Source organism: Amphiura filiformis, chromosome 12 (assembly GCF_039555335.1).
Source record: "Amphiura filiformis chromosome 12, Afil_fr2py, whole genome shotgun sequence".
Classification (NCBI taxonomy): Eukaryota; Metazoa; Echinodermata; class Ophiuroidea; order Amphilepidida; family Amphiuridae; genus Amphiura; species Amphiura filiformis.
The window spans coordinates 11038456-11060817 of NC_092639.1; the positions used below are offsets into that span (position 1 = coordinate 11038456).

General features: G+C 34.0%; 1 protein-coding gene across 1 annotated transcript in view; it reads left to right on the forward strand.

Moving 5' to 3' along the window:
* The first annotated feature begins 6930 nt into the window (after window positions 1-6930).
* The window catches only part of LOC140165781 (vesicular inhibitory amino acid transporter-like), a 78887-nt gene continuing 63455 nt past the window's right edge, over window positions 6931-22362 (forward strand). The window contains exon 1 of the mRNA XM_072189104.1: window positions 6931-7254. The gene's annotated coding sequence lies outside the window, so the exon portion shown is untranslated. The remainder of the gene's footprint in view (window positions 7255-22362) is intronic.

Consider the following 22362-nt stretch of genomic DNA (forward strand, 5'->3'; position numbering starts at 1 on the left):
TGAGTTACATTTTTGTGTAATGTTACATGACATTAAAGCTTTATGGGCGTCCATAAGACAAAGATGGCTAACACAATAAGTAAATCAAAATCACATCTTTTCTAGGTTACGACTGAACGAGTGCTCTTGACGTGTTGACATTGCAGTCTGTAAATTGTAGTATAAAATAAAGTTTAAAGTCATGAAATAGATGCATTAAGGATTGTAGAAATTAAACTTGATTAGATTTTTTGATTACCAAATCCAAAAATACTCACTAGTTTTAGACTTTCACCATCTTGGCTGATGGCTTCCTCATAATTCGCCGGAAGCAGCGACCAAACCGCCGGGAAAAGTGCATCTCAATGGTCATTCTGAAGAAGCCATCAGCCAAGATGGCGATAGTCTAAAACTACTGAGTATTTTTGGATTTAGCAATCAAAAATTCTAAAAAATAAAGTTGACGGCCGCATCATTTCTTTCTATCATTTTAAGTATTTAAAAAACATAAACGTTGAACTTGATTAATAAAACACTCGTAAAGGTACTCGTAGATAATTATGTACTATCCCAGCAAACACAAAACGTTTTCGACATCATTCGCAAAAGGTTATAAAAGGTTGTCAGAAAATGTTTAAATGTCGGGTTATATAAAGGGTATATTAAGAGTATAAAATGGTTTCATAACCTTAAAAAACATTTTTTGATAATCTACTGCTCAGCGAACAAAAATGTTTTACAGAAAACATTTAAATATCGGGTTATATAAAGGGTATAAAAACGTTTTAATAACATTCCATTAACATTCTTGAAAACTTGATTCAAAACATTCTAAACAAAATGTTATTTTGGGGTTGAAAAAATATTTTGCGAAAAATGTTTGCCCAACATATTTTCAATAACGTTTTAAAAACGTTTTCATGACCTTTATATAACCCGACATTTTAATGTTATTAAAACGTTTTTACCTAAACCAAAAGCCAAAATATAACTTATCTAAAACGTTTTTAAAACGTTTTTGTGTTTGCTGGGATGTTGCTTCCATAGCTCAAGGTACTGGCCGCTTCGAAATTTAAATTTTGCTTGGTATCTAGTACACAAATTGCGAAGAAAGTGCACGGGTTAATTATGTCCTGGGCTTCTATTAAAATCAATTTAGGATATTCGAATATTTTAAGTGTGGACTATATAAATTATTAGCCTATTATTCAAATTCTTAAGATTATGAATGTGAATTTTACACATTTTGTAATAGTTGTAATAATTAATTAAAGACATGCTGTGATGCAGCAAAGAGACAGAAAATTGAGACAGAACAATCTTCATCCATACCCGTTTAAATTACAATCAGATTAAATATTTACTAGCAATAATCTCTATATGGCGTCAAAAGGCCAATTGCAATACATAATGACCGACCTTCGAAGACGCTCAAATATATTTTGGTATACTTAAACTTGATCGCTCGTCGCTACAGCCTATGGACGATATACTCCGAATAAAGTATGGAATTTGTCGCTCGTCGCTACAGCCTATGGACGATATACTCCGAATAAAGTATGGAATTTGTTGGTGGCATTATTTCTTTCTATCATCTTGAGTGTTAACTTCCTTTGTAATACATTACACTTTCTCTGACTGATTCTCTTTTCTTCTTATTTTCAAATTATCTTGTTGGCTATAAGTGTTTCTTTCCAATGCTATCACGTTTTTTATGAGTCTTGGATCCTTTTAGCATAGACCATTTAAATGGTCTATGCTTTTAGTCAGTCTTGTTCTTAGCTACCTCATGGTATTATTTGCCCTTGTAATGCTTGTGATGTCATGTATTTTATGTGCAATTCCTCTCCCAGCTTGTTCATTAATTTTCTGTATTCTTTTTTTAGGTATTTGTTGGTCAATGTATGCACTCGCCATTGGGAATCGCTGCTGTATAAGAACCCTTTACTCTAGCGAGTCAGAGTGATGTCAACTACTTCATGATACATACAACCTGAAAACACAAACTAGGAGAATGTGTAATATATATATCAAGTAGTATAGAGCTAACTGTTACCAGTGGCAGCAAAAGCATTAAAATGTATGAGATACGCGCATATTTTGTGCAGCATTTACTAAGTGTGCGAAAAAGTTTTTAATATCAGACCAAGTTTGCTTCTTTTTAGCCCAAGACATGGTGTTTTTTAGGGCTAAAAGGAAGATGCACGGGATAATTATTGCTAAAGTTTCTCTTCAGTTACGATTTTTAGGGGGCATTCCCCCATTGAAAAATTTAGGTGGGATGTGCCCCCCACGTCTCCCTACCTATCACTATGATTGTTATATGCTAGATCGAGTAATGCTGATCAACTCCCAAAGGTCATACATCATAGGTAATTCGCAAGCTTAATTATTATTATTATTAAAGGGAGACGGGTAAAGGATAGAACCTTGAGGTACCCTATTGCATCTAAAATGTCAGCAAGGACTTAAAACAATCTTGTTGTAGCTGTTTAGATATTTAGAGCATGGCTATATCACAAAACAATGTCTAAAATTTCATGCTTAGAGTGGCTAGTGACCATGTGTGCCCCCTTAAACAACAGATTTTCCTGCTGATAAAGGGGTTGTAAGAGTGTTAGTTTATCAAATAATGTCATATTTAATGTCAGTTAGATTTAAACAGCTACAATCAATGCGTGTGCTGACAATAGGGGTACCTCAAGGCTCTATCCTTTACCCGTCTCCCTTTATTGCCACTATCAATGAATTAGTTTATAGTTCTAAATCTCTTCTTATAGTTCATGACAGGTGTTGATTATAGTTGTAGCTGATTGTAGATTGTAGTTTTCTGTATCAAATTATTCATTTTTATGGTATTTTGTGGCATTTTTTACTCTATAATCTGTATGTTTGTGTGGAAATTGAGGGCACTATTTACATTATTTTACATTTAAATTGGCCAAACAATATGACTTATTCCTTACATTTCATGAAAAAAAGTTTGTTAGTATTTTCTCCGATGTTCTAATACCATTATAAAAGTGTATATCCCTTGTGAAGATGCAAACACGATTTAAAATAAATAGCGCCATCATTGTTCAACTTGACTTAAAAATGTCACAGTTTTACATTACATCAAACAACCGTGAATGTTATTTAGTTCTTATTCTGCTGAGTTTGTTAGCCTCTCGGTAACTGTTAGCGCTAAACCTTTGATCATTCTCATATTTACGCATTTTTTGACTTTGAGTATTCGATTCTTTATTAACCATACAGATTTAGAAATCCTAAACAGTTTCTAACGTAAACGCAATTCGGAGTTCTGTTTTGGCATTAAATAATGATTATGATTCAAATAGAGGAAGAGCATCCTGAACGTACCGTAAGACCTCGTTTATAAGCATATAAAGTGCTTTTGATGAAGGCTAAATTAATCCAGGCGCAATTCACCAACAAACTTATAAAATTATGAGTTTGAGCGAATATATTACCGATACAAGCATATACAAACAAGTACTTTTGTAAGACCAATCTGTTGTATTGTCATATTTACGGCTGTTTCGTATTAATTTAGCTTTCATCAAAAACACTCTGTATGCTTTTAGACGGTATCTACATGATCAAAATTAACATACAGTATATGAACCCATAGAAGAAAGACTGCTTGTGTTGTTAAAGAAATATGCAACAAAGAATCTTACAATCCCGGATGCAAAAAACCTTAACAGTTTGGAATTATCACCAATTTTAGTGACATTGTTATTGAGTCATTGCAAAAGTGATTAAAGCACCAGAGCCTGCCTCTTTATAAAAAATTTACGTAAAAAACTACACGTAGTGCAGGCTAACCGTTTTCAGCGTCGATTTGAAAAATTGACATAACCAGTACAAGGATCGATTGAATTAATTTATTTAAATTTAAGATAATTATTACCAACTCGACCTTATCACAGTACTATAATCGAATCAAATCAAGCCTTGATTAAGTTTTAAAGGATATTTATTTTGTACGATCACGTAAGCTCCATGTTTGTATAAAATGACATAAATTCTCCATAAAATTTAAATCTCAACAATGTTCGTGGCAATTTTCATGATTTTTGATACCCTGAAACTCACTTCATATGATCCCATTTCCCCTAGCAAAAATGTGGGTGTTGCCACTAAATGGTAACCCATGTTTTACATGCATTAATGATGTGATCATTGGTCAATCCTTTTACTCCAACTCTCAAGATTTATGATACTAAAGAAGACATGGCTTTTTACGAGTTGATTATCTTAATAATTTTACAGTGAATGTCTTAGCATGATTTATTAACAGATATCACATTACATCGTTATTTGTATTATTTCCTAGAAAATCTTGAGGTGGGATGGTCTTAGGGGTAATGAAGCACCTGTTCATCCCATTCTTTTGACAAGTCTATTTTTTATTTTTGAATCTTATGTGCAATACATGTACATTATTGTAACATTTTGAATGTAGTTATAAAGTTATAAGGTTTAATAAGGTTATAAAGTTTAATAAATAAACCAAAAAGATATAGGAAATATTCATCAGTGTTATTTCGGAAAGCAATATTTATCACAATTGTATGTCCTTATTTAACGGGCTATTGCAGTTGAAACATACATCCCTTATGGAAGACATTATCTTAAGGGATCAAATCAAAACTCGACCGCCGATTCCGGGCGGTTCCCGGCGGAAGACTACGGGAATATTCACAATAATGATGTCAGTCGTCACACCCTGGTTCACATATGCTTGTGTGATATCATCCAGTCACCCGCAGAAGTAGACAATTTTCAAGTGGAGTGATTTCAAGTGGTTTCTATACAAATATAGTACAATAGGAAGAATTGATTTTTCCTTCTGGGTGTTCTTCTCAATCAATGTAGCTATCATTCTACAAACTCATGCATTCTTGAATATTCATACATGACCTCTGACAACCTCTCGCACCTCTTGATTTGAACTCTAATCTCCCACACACGGGGTATGAATTGGAGTAACCATTCGGGGAACTGAACAACCTGCCCCCCCACACACACACATACTTTCAATGTGCTGCGCACGCCACTGCTCCCTTGTTGGTTAAGGTCATGACTGTCTTTCATAGGTTATAGAGTTCAACTGGAATTACCCAATACACTAGGATCCACAACATGCTCATCTATCAGGGGCACAGTTCTGTAACCCCAATTTATTTGTACATTCATTGAATGACCTTTGAAAATTTAGGTACTAAAACTCATAATCTGCAACTTGAGGTCCAATTTTGCACAATAATTGTTTAATTGAGGTTTATTTTTATTTTATTTATTCTTTCTTTAACCAGGGTAGCCCCTTCAGTAACTGGTACTCATTGAACTATGCCATTGGGATGAGGCCATTTTGATCCATAGTGATATAAATTAGTCATTACTCATCCTTGATGCTTGCAAATGTTATATTATTGTCATAGAAAGATCCATAACTCGTGTACTTCGTTCCTATAAATAACTGAACATATATTTAGTTTCTCGTCTGTTTATTATTGATTTCAAATTTATTCAATTATGTCTACTACACAATGTAGTGTAAATATATTCACAATTAAAGTACACCTTTGTTCACTTTCATTAATTTATTGTTACGCACATCTTTAAATGCCTGTGAAATGGTGTCTGTTAAGGGGTGGGGTATGAGCGCTTGGACAGTATTTATTATGGGACATTAGAGCACATCAGACATATCGAATTGCATTCTGAATACGAAGAATGTCCTTCTGGTATCAAATAATTTAGATTTTTTGAAATTCGCAATGTAATACAAAAAATGTCCCACAAAAAAATACTGTCGAAACGCTCAAAACGCTCATTCCAGATCCCTTAAACCGTTTGTGGAATGTTGTAGAGAAATATTTGTACTATATTAACACTGGATTTTATGGTGCCTATTCAGGTAATATTATTACCAACTGATTGTATGATTTTAATATAATTGTATTGTAACAATAGTCTTTTGTAGGAGATTATCATTGTAACTTCAAGATGAAACACAAAGGATTAGCAATTGTTCATCATTAATATTATAATTAGGCAATTTAGAGTTCCGATAACACGCATGCACGCACTTTTGATTCAATTTTCGTTATACGCGTAATTAAGATTGAATTGAGTTCGTTCGTTCGCGTCAAATTAATTCTTCCCTCCATTTCCTGTCGCTCTTTCTCTTCTACTATCTCTTCTCACAAGCTTTTCCCGTCTCACTCTCTTCTTCTCTGCTAGACCTCTATAATCTAAATCTTGAATACTTTGCACATATTTTTTTTTTTCAAATATAGTTGTCATTTGTGGCTAATAAAACATGGAAAAATGAAATTTTCTAAAAACTGGTTTGAGGCGATATAGCCACCGCAAAAAAATGTACTCACCCTTATATGTCTGTAGTTAAGACTTTAAGTGCGAGGAAATAAATAAGAAGTAGACGGCCAGGCACGCATATTTCAATCTGTATAATAATACGCATGTGCCCGCCTGGGGAAATGCAAAATGCACACCTAATTGACAGATTTGCAATACTTAATTATTAAACCAAGGCGTAGTCACGTGGTCTGAAAGTTATTCCACTCATATGCTTCCTTCAGCATGTGAGTTGAGGATCAACTCAAGCAGACTCGCGGAGAGAAAAAAAATAAAATCGTGACGTCACCTATAAGTTGCACACACTTAGTTGGCGCAAAATACGGTGTTGTATTGTGCGCGGTTGAGTAGCCGGCCGGCGCGAATTCCATATTTCTTTCAGCAGTAGTTCTGTGTATGTGATAAGGTTGGTTGAACGATAGGCAATTGATGTGCACATAACGGAAAGAGGGAATCCGGACCGTGTGTGTGGTTGGCATAAATGGTTGGGCAACTGATTGAAAGCATTGATAAGAAGGTACCAATCGTTGCTTACATTTAAGGATTCCCTATGGCGGCTGAACGGATGTTTGGAAAAATACAGGGCTGGCGACAAGTTGGCTTTATAGGCACCCAAATGAGGAGAAAGTACATTTTGCGTATCAGGATTCTACAGAACTTGCTAACTTAGGACACTTGGAGTCAGGTGCTACCAAAGATGCTGGGCAATTGGAGAATGGTCAAGCACCTGCAATCAATGGAGGTTTCCCTGGCCCGGGAACACCGAGTGGGTCAGGCAGTGCTACACCAGTATCTAGAAACTACGGGGAAGGAAGTAATGAAAATATCGTTAGAAAACCTATATCTGCCTGGGATGCTGGTTGGAACGTAACAAACGCGATTCAGGTAATTCATTAATTATTACCACTCTAATTAAAACTATGATGACCTTAAGCATAAATGATCATACTCAGGTGATAAAGTAGTTAAGATTGTATAAGCAGCCAAATGTCTGACCTGTTTTTGGCGCTTATAACCATCCTATTGTAATTGATAACAAGCAACGTTGTGTGCCCCGCACATGTTAATCCGTTATGGTTGGCAAAACACGGGTGTAAATGCTCAGCTGGTAATTGACTGGTTTCAGATAATGTTGACTCTATACTAGTGAATTTAAGTCAATAAATAGGTTCACGACGAAATCCAAAACCGTGCTAACATAATACTTATGTGATTTGAAAATAAACAAATGAGATTTCCTCGTACTTAATCCGTACAGATTCTTACGTTTTGTTCACCTTTGTTTTTTAGAATCACTCTTCGCAAAGTTCAGATCGGTGGTTGCAAAATGAACATACCGCTGCAGTTAATCTAAATTCTACCAGTAATAGCAAAGATCAAACATTAAGTCAAGCTTCATAATAAATAGACCTGTTTTCTTTCACTTAACTGCCCTTGATTGTGTAATAAAATGAAAATTTCCACTATAGATGTTTTATTTTTTTGTTGTTTAGTTCAAATTTCAAGCATACATCATAAGTAATTGATACATTGATAGTATAGCACAGTATAGCTAATGTAATTACAGTACCTTTTTAAGTGCAAGTTACCAGTAAGGAGTCATTGCATACCTTTACTTCCATTAACAACTCAGGTTGACATGCATATCTAAATTGCAAATATCACTGTATTTAAATTTGCATGTCAAGTGCTTCCATATTGAAATTATATCCCACCACATGTGAACTATAAGAACTTCATGCATTTGCTTGCTTGCTCGATTGCCTGATATATCGTAACTGTGTCATTTTAAAAATGTAGAGAATGGTCTAGGGTTTTTATTACTGTCATTCGTCAATCTAATTCACCCTATTTCATTTCCTTCTCATTTTTTATTTCCTTCTCATTTTTTATTTCCCTTATCTGTTATGACTTTATTGTTACTGCCGTATGTTAAGTCTCTTACTTCATAATCTGTCTGTCATTTCTCTGTTTGCGTATTACTAATTAATGTATGTTTAACGTTCTTTTGCAATAATGTGCGTGGTTGCCTGATTATTGCTATCTTAATCGTTTTTCCTCATTTGATTTTCATTTTCATAGTTTTCCTTCTTTCGTTGCTTTTTCTTAACACTCTGTGTATTTCCACTAATCTGAATGCGTTTATAGCTTGTCATGAACAGCTTGTCATTAGTATTGATACCGCTACTTCTGTTGTTGATCTTCTTTTTTTCTTTTCTCTTGGTTTCTCTTACTTTCTTTCTTTTATTGATTTAAACCAGTTGCTAAATTCCGTCGATGGTACTAGAAACAGAAATAGTAACAGCTGGCCAATTTGCGTTTGACTCGTTCATCTCTCTCTTTCTCTTTCTGACTTTCCTCCTCTCCTTCATTATCCTATTCGTCCCTTGAAATGAGTTTACCATTTGTCATTGCTTACAATATCACCTTTTTCACATTATATATCTACCGTCCCTTGACAAAAAAGAAGAAAAAGCAAATCCGGACGAAGGAAAGATTTAAGTGCAAACAGGCCAATCTTTTTTGGCCTTGACATGGGATCTTCTGAATATCATAGTAAAAAGCAGTGGCCTTACTTTAATATGCCTAAAGCAATATGTTAAGCATATTAGTACACCTAATTTAAGAAACTAATATTGGCAATCAAAGGTACCGTTCATACGCAATCAAAAAGAAATCATTCGATATACTGATTTAAAACAATTACTTAAAGCTGAAAAAGGTCAACAAGGTCAAGTTTCAGGTAAATCAATAAGTAGCAGCTCACCGTGACCAGTATAAGAGTAAAGATTTGTTTTAAGAATACGAGGGCATCTTGTAAGCCGGAGTAGTATATATATTCATCCTATTTTGTTGTACCTTCAGTGAACCGAATATAAATAGTAAATCCAAAGAGAATACGACGTCTAACATTGGCTACCAGTACACTATCACAATCCTTTTAATAAATATGTCACTCATGAGGATTCCTATCTCTGTGCTATGCACCAATTTGTAAAAGTGCATAATCTGATAATTACAGTTTGTTTCACGCATTATTTCAATTTAAGTAATACCAAATGTTTGGGTTACATGTGAGAACAGCTGACTTCGTGGTAGATTGAAAGCACACAAACATTTGCAATAAATAAATAAATGATAATATAATTATTATTATTATTTTGCATTAAAAGCATTCAAAATTACAATGAAGCACCACATTGTCAGATATCTACCATATGTCTCTCGTAATACGTAAAATGGACATCTGGTAAGCAGACACAGCTGTGTGTATAAATTTGTATTGTATAGTACGAGTCCATAGTTACGGTATCTGTTACTGCAAATACTGCAGTATTACATGAAATGGTAAAGAACTAACTCCAGCCTCGGAAAACAAACAGATCGAGCCACCACTATTCCAACTCACAAGAAACCTTCGCATATACACCCACCCACCTGCACAAAGATACAGAAGGTACACATAAATGTGACGTGTCATGTCAAAAGCAGGAACTTTTGGGCAGGTTATCAATTTTGAGGTTTTTACTTAAATATAGAGATATTTTGCTCCACAATGCCGTTTTCCCCAATGAAATCAGACATTCCTAAGCGAAGTTATTGAGTTCGTAAGTTATGCTATTATAAAATTGGAAATTGAAATATCGGCCTTTAAAAATATTATTGACAATGTTGAGAGTAGGAATTACCAAGAAAAATGTCTGAAAAAATACAAGATGCCAATTATATTCCGGTCTGAAACTATCAGACAATATTCTAAACATTAATAACATCACAAATTCATAACAAACCCAAATTGTGAAAAAAAATTTCCCCAGGCAGATTTTTGGCTATTTCTCCATTGCGATCCTGCCCAAAAGTGTCTGCTTTTGACACGACACGTCACAAATACCCTCACACATTGTGTCATTTTTCTTAATTCTTTCCCATTGCAATTAAAACTTGTATTTATCGTTATTAATAATGTGGTGCAGATGTTTAAAGAAAACCTATATTTTCCAGCTTGAATATCCGTTGCATTGAACAGTATATGAACGATAAATCATTCTACTTGCTCTGTGTTTGTGTTAATGCATTTGTTGTTATTTGCTGGTACATATCCCATTTTCTAAAATTGGATGTATTGTCAAAACAGAACGATTTGTTTGCTTTTTTCTTCTTCTTTACTCAATACACTATTGAATGTGCTACAAAAATCTTTACAAACTACGAGATAAAGCTACGTGTGGCTTGATAATTGGTTAAGGAAAATGCTCTGAAAACTAATATGTGACTGTCTACGAGTTTATACAGTATGGCATGCATGCCTTGTAGTCTAGTTAACGGCTAGTACTTCAAAGTTGTTAAGATTCTTCGCTATGGTTGGGATATCCTGTTATGTAGGCGTGCCCAGGAGGATACAAGGAGGCACCATGGTTTTCTTAAGTTGTCAACGGGAATGTTTTGCAATCTTAGTGGCATGAGGAAGACAGAAGCTATGGGCAATTTGTATCCTATAAAGTAAATAATTGTGATTGCCAATTTCATTTGGATTAAATTGTTGTTGGCAGGATTTATAATTATCGACTGCTCAGTGCAAGAAGTGGGTAAGTGCAAATAGCTGCCTTGTGAACATTTGGCAATTTACACACAGTATATTGTACTCATCTACACATGGCAGCTACACATGTCAACTATTGTACTTACCCACTTCTGGCACTGAGCAGTCGTTATATCAAATACAAAATGTCAGGGTATTTGTAGGGATTCTGACGCGTCTGCAACAAACAATAGTGCGGGAGAAGGTGTGTATTTTGTTCAAGCATTTGGATACAGCTGTATAGAAAATACCACTAAATATTATGATCTTTATAGAAGAGGTTAGAGATGCCTCGGGCCCTCATACAAATTCTCCTTCATCATCATCAAATGAAGTGACGACCCAAATGGAAAAAGTTTTTATTATTTCAAGTTTTTTCCTTCAACAGACTACCTAAATGGATTCATCAAAGAAAGTCCTGATCAATACGTGCGATTATACGATGATTAGTTTAATAGCAAAATAATGCAAAGAAAATGTGCCACAAATATTAAACCTTCAAATGAAACCAACTGAAACGTTTTATCGCTTTTCAAAAAAAAATTTTCATTAAGATTTAGAAAATGATTTGACTACTGAAAGTGGTAATAAATGCATATCTGTTTATTACCTTCGAAATGTGCAGAAACTAGTTTTTCTATCATTCATAAATCCCAAATCCATATCTTACTCCCCCAAGGGTAGTTAATATCTTAATATGCCAATTGACACCCAGCAATACCATTTATGGGCTCTGCCCCCTGTTCATATAAGCACAGCGTATGAAATAGTCCCTATAGTAGTGGTTTTTCTCACTTCTCATGTTAAGGCATTTGTATTAATCTTCTATGGATATGCACAGCCTTTAGGATGTAAGGCACACAATAAATCCGTCGCTTATTTTCGAGATAATGAGATTTGGTCTCTAAGGACAACCCCTTATATATGAACATAATGGTACTAGAGACAAACAACTGTAGATTCACTTAGACTGCTTAGTCGTCAACCGTCTGGATTGACGACTGAGAAAACTTCCCCGTGGAAAAAAGTGACGGATTTTGCAACAGGATTCCTGTGGCATAGAGCATGCGCAGTTGTGTCCAAATTGACCTTTTGACCGAGTTTGTTGTTTTTAGAAGTTCAGAGCGCGATCTTGTCACGGCGGCGCGGTACAGCGACTCGGTACACGGGCGCCGCTAGTCAGTCGCGCTACGGCGCACAAGCAAAGTCGCATTGAATATTTTTCAGAAGTCCGTCATGATATTGGCTGTAAGATAATCAGTCGTCACTACGAAGCATACACAGTACATGCGAAGTGTAGACGGCTGATTGGAATTAGTCTAAGATTCACTTATAATATGGTAACGGTGATATGCTAGCATTTATGTGCAAAAAATGAATTTCTTAACGATAAGTGTAAGAATTCAAATAATCAAACAATTTTAAGAAGCAGCTAAATAAAAACTAAATAAATGAATGTTCTAACCTTTTTTTCAGTTTGTTATGAATTTTGGTCTAATTTTCATATTCATCTGTTATATTGTATGGGTATTTGACCATCTAATCAGTTAATTAACTCTCAAAATTGGTAAACATTTTGCTCAAGGGTAGACGAGGTATTGTAGGTCGAAGCAGCCAAAAAAATTATTTAAATCAATATATTATTGAAAAATAACACTTTGATGTTTTGCAAAAGTTCATTCTACAAATCATATACTTTAAAACTTGCTTGATTTATTGTTGTGAATGAGTTATGAACGTTTTACAAAAGTGTTGTTGTTTCAGCCCTCTTTACAACATAAACCAAGAACTACAGGACCTACAAAAGTATATCTGTGATATTTGAATTCTTCTACACGCTCGCTTTGATATGATCAATTCAATTTTTGCCAAAGCTCACTACCATTCGCAAGATGCTGTGACCTACCAAATCGCAACAGTTTAAAATAGTTGCTAATCTTAAATGAATAGGTTATTCCAATAACAAGGCGTTGTATGCTTAAATGGAAGCTTAGTATGCCGTTCTGTCTTAAGCCAGCCGTATACACGTCAGGTGCCCCAGACTTTTGACACTTCTAAATGTGGATGTGTAAAAAGATACACACTTCATTATTCACATCAAAACAAAGAATGAAGAACAAGAATAAGAATAGATTCGTTTGCATTGTTATTACTATAGTGACCAATAAGCTTCTCTTGCGTCGAATGTAACACATAGCTTTCTTTGGTTCTGGTTTAAATCAACCTCTTACACAATTGCGAAAAATAGCAATCTTTTGTTAATACCAAATTGGAAATACATAGGGGCCTACACTCGTAACATTACATTCAGAATAACTTTAAAATAATAAATCGCACATTTATCTAGCAAAGTTTAATTTTAATCATTGGTTGTAGGAAAGAACATAAAATAAACAACTTATTGTCACGTTTTTGATCTAAAATTATGACCCTTCCACTGAAGAAATTGTGACAGGGCAGTGAATAGATGCTAATTATTCTCGTGTAAGGCTACGTAGTAAATTTTGATTTCATTGTATGAAATAAAAAACAATGAATTAAAAACGGTTTTTTGAGCAGACCTTAAATGTTTTATTTTGGGCTTCGTTTTATTACATTATAAGTTGATGAGCCAGGTGCACAAAGAAAATGTCGTAAGAATTAATGTAGTGCAATTTTGATATGTACCACGACAAGCGTAATGCCAAGTTATAACATAGTTTCAAGGTCAAACGAGAGTTTAATTTTACAAGTCATTGCTGAACAAGTAATGTATGTGAATAAAATGCTCGAAATCACACATTTGCATTTTGTTAAACAAAAAACAATCATAAATTCAAAGACCTCGAGTTAATAGCCCACACAATTTCCCTTTTTCGTTTTAAATTTCAATATTGAACATTAAAAAAATCTATGACACTTTATTTCTAGAAACACCTGACAAAAGGTCAAAAAAGGACATTGTTAACAGGAAGTAAAAGTCATACATCAGTCATTCACCAGTATTATAATCAATTGCAGTAAACCTTTGCGCGTATTTTAAGCATACATCCCGTATTTACTGCGTTGGACGCACTTGTCTCTGATTGGCTGCTGAGGCAATCTGCTGTTGCCGAGTGGACATTTATGAATGAATTGTGCGCCGTACGCGTTGTTAGCACCGAATTTGCAATATCACGGTAGTCGCGCCTACAAGTTAGTCTAGATAAGTTTCTTCTAGCATAACAGAATACAAAACAACATTTAAAAAACTTTCTGATAACATTGTCACTACATGTAGAACATTAATCCATTATTGCAGTGTGTGTCGGCATATTTGACAAACAGCTAAACAGGAAGAACAAGTGGCTATACATATCTCTGCAAATGCTTCATTGTTTAAACTTTTTTCCTTTAGCTTTTAGGGACAGTAATTGTATCAAAATAGACCTCCGCGTAAGTAACAACCTTAATGTGTGAACGGTCAGTTCTAGTTGCACAGTCAGCTATTACGGGTTCGGTAATAAAGGAGTATTTCGTGATAGATATCCACACAAAAAGCTTATTCCCAAAATTTTAGTTGATTCCGATTTTGCGTTTGAGAGTTATATATACATGATCATGTGTATTACACTGCTCCATAGGCCACTGTGTTGAATTACGTTCTGGTACACCAGAACGTAATTCAAATTGGGCGATATTTTTGCCAAACAAATTAATCTGCAAGGAATGTTTTGTACATACATACCCAGATATTTCCAGTGGTATAAAAAATCTCAACATTTTTTGAACAAAGTGGGAGGGATGAGGCTGTGGATCACAAAATGCCCTTTTGAGGATCCCGCCAGTGCGAGATAATCAGGTACATGGAGTACGTTATATGCAAAAATATTGACAGTCAGATTTTTAACAAAATGTATACTATAATGAGCTTCTCCAAAAGGTAAATTGTTTTTCCCAATGCAAACATGTTACATACAATACGAAAAGTAACACAGCGCTTTTTAAATATTATTTTAAATGTTAAATATGAACGTATTACTGGAAGTATTAAATATATTACTCCTGTTTTTACTATATTAAATTTTGGAATGGCTATACCGATTGCATTTGAAATAAACAACACATCATTAACGATTTCATATAAAATCTAGAAAATATATAAAGAGAACATTACAATAATTTTACAAACCGGCGTAAAGCTTATATTACACTAGCTGTTTCTAAATTAATTAAATATTGTACAAATGATAGTGTTCCAAAGTTGTTAAGAATCCTTAATTCAATATGTAATCGTGTGAGGCTATTTAGTAACAATTATACAAGATGCACTACAGGGAAAAAAAGTACACGAATTTGACAAAATGTGCGAAATTTTATTTATTTGTCACTATTTTTCTTTAAAAAAAGTTGTAAATTTCAAAAGCACTACTGGTTTGGTGAACATTTGCTTTCAAATCGATAGCGTAATTTAAGCTGTTTTTCTTAGGGGAAAACTCGGTAATGTATCTAGAAGATCAAATAACAGGGTTAATAAGTGAGCGTGATATAAACGAATGAAAAGCCACGATTTGGTGATAGCTGTAATATCGTATTCAATTCAATTGATGTTCATTCAGAAATACAAATTACGTCATAAATTTTGGTTAAAATTACGACACTTGTATCAGATTTATGTTCTACTTACGTGTTAACATTTTTCTCATGAAGGTTATGTTCATTTTTGCTGTAAATACGATCAAAATATATGAAAATAGATGTAACCTATTAAGCGTAATAAAGTATTGGTTATCGGGCATATTTCAAAGCAGACTTATTAAAGATACGTGTACATATTTGATTAACATTTAAGAACAAAATCTTCAAAGATCAAGCATGTTGATCGAGTGATACTGGTAATGTAAGTGATGAGTATGGGATGCTCTTTTTGGTTTAAGGGGTAATTGTCAGGAAAATCGTATGTTTCAGGCGGTGTGGTAATGTAATCCGAAACCTCCCCTTTAGGTTAAGAGGATTCTCGTGTGACGTGACGCGTACACTGTTGTTTCATGATCAGGTTGTGTGTGATGTATAGCAAACAGCATTGAAAGACCGATATTGAAGTATCTTTCGGATACAATTTGATTTCTTACAGGGTTGTTTTGTAAACGTACCCATTAATCTTGATCTGTGTGAGATGTTGTAGATATAGGAAACTGTAGTTGCGATTGTCAGATGTAGTTCACGGAAAGAGAAAATTCGATACAAATTGTATACATACATTTGAGGGGAATTCGTATTGTTCAGTGAGTGTTACTATTCGCATAGTTGCACCTGTTCAGTAAGACAAAGTGGTTTACAAATTTAACGCACATTTTGATGCATTATTGATTATAATGTATTCTAAGGAACCCGTTTTAACCATAATTTTCCCTAAACAGAACTGTACTAGTTATTTGATATAGGAAAGTGAAGTAAGGATGTCGAAGGAAAATAGAAGAGAATAATGAGATAAGATAAAATGTAGAAAACGAAAAGAACATCAAATGAGACCGGGATTTTAGTGCAAGCAAGCAAGCAAGCAAGAGAGGGAGAGAGATAGAGGAGATGGTGACGAAAGTTTAAAAAAGAGTGGCGAATGAAAATAAATAATAATCTAAAAAAGTCAAATAGCCAGTTAAATTATTTACATGTATGTGACATTTAAAACAATTCATGATATTTCGCAAAACATATTCAAAACAGTAGAGAGGCTAGGGAAAAAACTACTAAATAAAAAGAAGCTTTTGTTGTACGCCACGAGGACACGAGTGTCTGCAAGCGAAAGGTACAGGCACAATACTCCAGTGTTGTTAAATGCTAAGCATTTGTTATCCATAACCTATGCTAGAGGCTAAGATGAACACGAGGGGAATGGAAAGGAATGAGCTTCTCACTTAAAACTGTCCGCCTACTTCGACATATATAAATCCTGTTAGTTTTACAAAATATGGACAGAAATAACGGCAATGTTTATAAAATCACGGATAACCAAACATAAATATAACTTAAGGCATGCATAGAATGCATGTAAATAAAAATCAAAAAAAAAACAATAAAAAAAAAAGAGGAAAGCTATGTGAACTACTGGACGTCATAAGTTACCAATTGTAAACAGAGAAATTAGTCTTACCACATCTTGCATTACTGCGGAATTATAATACTCTTACAATAGGCCTGCAACTACAGTTTTGACAAACACAAACATGGAATCAAAAATAAAGACATAATAAGATACAACACATGTTCATGCTTTAAGGGTGTTAGGTTTCAGGATTTAGGCTGGCGTAAAATTATTTTTGAAAGTGATTGCCGATAACTGATAAAATTAACGCAAAGGGAAGGCAGTCGGACACTTTAAAGGAGGATTTCGTGATCCTAGCATCATCTTTTTATGACATTCTTCAGTAGATATCCACGAACAAAGCTTACTACCAAAATTTCAGTTGATTCCGATTTTGCGTTTGCGAGTTATGCATGATTATGTGCATTACGCTGCTCCATAGCCACACTGTTGTAATTTCGTTCTGGTATACCAGAACGAAATTCAAATCTTGCGATATTATTGCTAAACGAATTAATCTGCAAGAAATTTTTGGTACATTAACATTATGTAGCCAGAGGTTTCCAGTGGTATAAAAATCTCAACTTTTTTTTGAGAAAAGTGGGGGGATGAGGCTGTGGACCACGAAATGCCCTTTTAAGTACAAAATGTGACTATATGGAAGCAATAGAAGGTATATACGATATATAGTAATGTAGTATGTGTACAAATGTTTTATGATTCAAAATCGCAATTAACAATGATTTCAATTTTGTGCTATCAATAACTTTATAACCAGTTCAGCGGTAGATGTGTAACATTCAAATTAAAAACTCATATTGACATACCTAGTTATCAAATTATAGTTTTAAAATGTATGACACATACAGTAGTGGCACGAGGTTAATTAAATTTCATGTTTGTTATATTGTTTATTCCAATACCAATTTATAATTTATCATTTTCTTTGGATTACATTTTAAACCTTAAGACCTCCCAGGATAGAAAATATATAGTTTACGTGTGACGTAATTACTATACCGTACTACGTTACAGATTTATTTTCAAACACATTAAGCAACATTGTAATTGATATGTACTTCATCTCCGTTCTTCCATGATATCCATGAAATAAGTGTTATATATTTATGTAAATCGTCAAATATCAGGATCCTACACGGTTGTATCCCGTCATAAATAAAATGCAAAACTTCAGACAAATTCTATTAAATTAAATTATAATGAATTATGGATAAGGGTAATTTTGGATGGTGTATGTGAATGTGTCTTAATAAAGGTAAGCGTTCTCCGAGGATAAAACATAGACGATGGTATGTAATGTACTTTATGATGTATTAACCTATTTTGTTTGCCACGCTTATGTCTGTCGGATTAATGTTACTATTTACGCCAGCAGAAGTTGCAAACAAACGGCGAGTTAATACCAAAGATGGTTGGCTTATTTTGTAAGAATCCTTGTTGACTTGCAATTCTTAACGTCTCGATGGCTTTTATGTAATCGAAATTTGAGGTAAAATTTACATTGCTAAACATAATAAGAAAAAGGAAAATTCATATCAAATATAGACCCGTATTCATCATTAAATATACTAGAGAGTGATAAGATTGATAAAAGACCACTGAATTCTACATATGTTCAATCTCTATTATTTTAGTATGTAAATACCTTTACATGTTTGGAAATGTTTGAAACCCTTTCAATACATGGACAGTTTATTCAAATCATTGGCTCCACTGCGTGGTCAACCATGCAGTGACAAAAACAAACGAGGTCAAAATGCTGATCACAAAATGTGTCATAATACACCTTTTTGACAACCAATCCGTTTTTAATATATGCATATTTGTATTTGAGTGATGCGAGGTCAAAAAAAAGACAACGTAGGTTTAAGAATGAATATTAATTAACTTCACTAATTATTTATAAAACACTTTGGACAGTATTAGGGAAATCGCAATACTACAATCCCGCATGGAGATCTTGATTTTTGCAACAACCCAATTAAGAGATTAAATATGAAGAAAACGATGTACCGGGTTCCCTGCATAGGTACTCCGGTAATCACGTCAACTTAGCATAGCATTGCAATTTCACCGTGGTATTCCAGGCACATTAGGTACATCTTTGGGTCATATTGCTAGACATTTTACAGCCACTCAGTCTTCCATATCGTCATGTATTTCAAAATTGAATTATTGCCTTCGGCTTATAAAATTAAACTAGATTTAGATTCCAGATTATCCAGAAAACGACGAGGAGCATTTAATATAAGGTTTTGTAAATTAACCTAGGAGATTTTCTAAATTGCATGTGTAAATGAGAGGATATAAAATGTTACGGTCAAAACATGCGTCAGCAATATCAAAATGCATGTAGAAAAGAAAATACAAGGAATTGGCAAATGCGGACGATTGGGTCGAATGTGCCTTATCAAAGCAGTGTTCATAGTGATGATTCACTTTGATATAATAGTTTTTTGTTGAATGCAATACATTTCAAATAACATATATTGTGTAAATGAAATAGGTAATCTATAAGTAGTCGCTAATAAAAATAGGGAATTGCAATGCATGAGATAGTAGGTGTGGCATGGAATAGGAAAAGCGACTTTTACACCGGTGTTCGTTACACGAGGAATCCAACGTCTTTCCAAAGTCATTTGACCCCAATTCTTTTACGTGGATTAAATATACATGATTTTTGCAATTGTATCTCATTTGAAGACCCCTACATATGTTATCTGACGCCATAGTGCATTTAACTTACTCTAACCTTCCCTACCGAAAATCAGCGAGTTCAATACAAACCAGTAAAATGCATTTCGTTTTTATACTTGTCTTATCAAAAATGCCACCACGAACTAAATGCTTAATGCGCCTTAAAATATCTGTAATAGCTAAGTAACACGCCCCATGCATGGTCAGAAACACGATAGTAGGTATGTGATCCAACAGAAAAAGGTTGCATAGCATTACGTAACCGGATTAAAAAAACTAGATCCAATTTTTTCACATGTCGCTGATCAGTTTGGAAGGGTCATTTTACTGGCTGAGTAACAATTTCATGGTCATGGTAATGTGCATGTTAGATGTTAATTTGACTATATATAACAATCAATTTTTGCAAATGCTATACAATAATTGTTGATAAACATAAAACATTAAACATCATCTAAGCAATATGACTCAGTCGTAGATTATATTTCAGTTGTGACGATAATAAAAGAACCATGTAAATGTCAATTTATGTTTTTTAGGCAGGTTATAATTGATCATCTATCAAAGTTAGCTATGTGAGTAGGTATAGTGTGATATGTATACCTAGATTTTCATCATTTTGAATCAATCAGTAATTTTACTGGTACTTGCTAAGTAGTAATCGATGACAAATTATTTATTTTACTTCATAACGAACTTTTAAATTACTATTTCATTACGACAAATGGAGTGTACATCGTAAAACCTACCCCAAGATAGTTATGTCAATTGTTTATTAGGATATTCCAGAAAATTCAGAAGAGAAGACAAGGTACTTGCAACAATTTCATCAGTGGGAATCTTAAAAATGTATTTCAAATGACTAACGAAGATATTTAGGATTTCCGACAAATCTTTGTTTGTAAAATTTTCCTTTTTTTCTGGGGATCTTAATCTTTCAACTGAATTTGCTCAATTTTCCGAATGAAGTTCTGGTCTGAAATTGCCGATTTTAAGTAAACAATGACATGTATTCAAGGTAGAGGTGCAGTAAAGTATCAATGAACAGATTCTGTGTTTAACATTAGATTGTGACATTATTGGCCTGTAAAATTATTTGTCTGTTGACTCTGTTCCATTCTGATTTTTTTTTTTTTTTTTTACGGTTAATTATATTACAGTGTGCCTTTAGGGGAAAGCGATAGTGCGCGGGACCATTCAAAGCTTAATGGTAGTATAAAGGTATTGTCTGAATGGACCATAGATGTTATAAATAGCATTTTTATCCATCAAGGACACTTTTGAAGCGCCAATTTGGAAATGGTTTGGATCAGATGACATGAATGTGATGTTTAGAGCGCATTAAAATACACCGAGATTATGTGATGGTATTAGTAATTTCTTGATCAAAATACTTAACTGGGACTTCCCTAATTCCATGCCTTTTAAAAGCGAAATTGCACCGCTAAGTTTGTTTTATTAAAACAAGACAGCGATTGAAAGCTCCCATGAAGCACTTTTGAGTTGCTCAGTAGAAATGAAATATCGGGATAACGATTTATAAAGTTATTTGCTACATGAGACATTTGAAAATATCTACATGCATCTTGATGTTCACTGATCAAATATTACTTGACGCTAAAACTAATTTAAAAAGCGAAACAGTAGGAAAAACAATGCAAAATAAACCGAAAGCAACATTGTTAGCTCCTTTTATTATCTGTATTACCATTAGTTTTTAATGGTCATTTATTTTTTTGCATAACCTCTTGATTTGAGTGACATAGTGGTCGTTACTAAAATAACAACACATATGAGATTATTTATATTTCACAAGCCATTGCACTACGTCAATGCAAAAATATTCCATTTTCAAAAATCATTTCAATCATTTATGTATTGCAAAAATATCGCCTGATATCATAACAAAGGTAATGGCTCAAAGCTAGTTTATCGCATTAGTTCAATTCATTAGTTTTAGAGTTTCCCAAAAACACAATCACCATTGGTTCAGTGAAGAATAACTTAGAAACTCGTTGATTAGTCCAAACGTATGGTGAATACCAAAACGAGTACCAAGAAAAGGTACTTAACTATTGTGATTGCATGTTCAAGAGGCTCATTCCTGAGTCGGAGTATACACCTCGAGTGTAGGTTTGTCATGCCCATTGGGACACTCAGAGCAGTAAATCTTGCTGCAATATGCTGAAATTATACTAGACGCCTCAACTAACAGTCTCTGACCATAAATGCTAAAGGGTTTTTAAAGAAACAATATTGTCGGTGCATTGCCAAGCAGGTTTACGTGTGATTTGGTATGAAACACCCATATCAGTGCAAATAATTATATACACGACTTTTAACAAGGTATGATGATAACGTTATAGGCCAACCAAAATAAGAAAAATAAGGGTTAACTCACCACTAATTGCAGCAATATCCATTTAATCACCATTCATTTCCAGAAAGGCATATTAAATAACACCTCAAAAGTCCCAACATATCCAAGTAGTGGAACAGTGCCAAAAAGTCACAAATCAGAAGTGGCAGCATAGAGGGTGAAATTTCAGACATGGTCAGATCTTGATAAAAACCATACCAATTGTATTGCTCTTATCATATAAGAATTCAGAAAAAAAAATAGTTTGACCAGTCTCCGACATATAGTTCTTGAGTT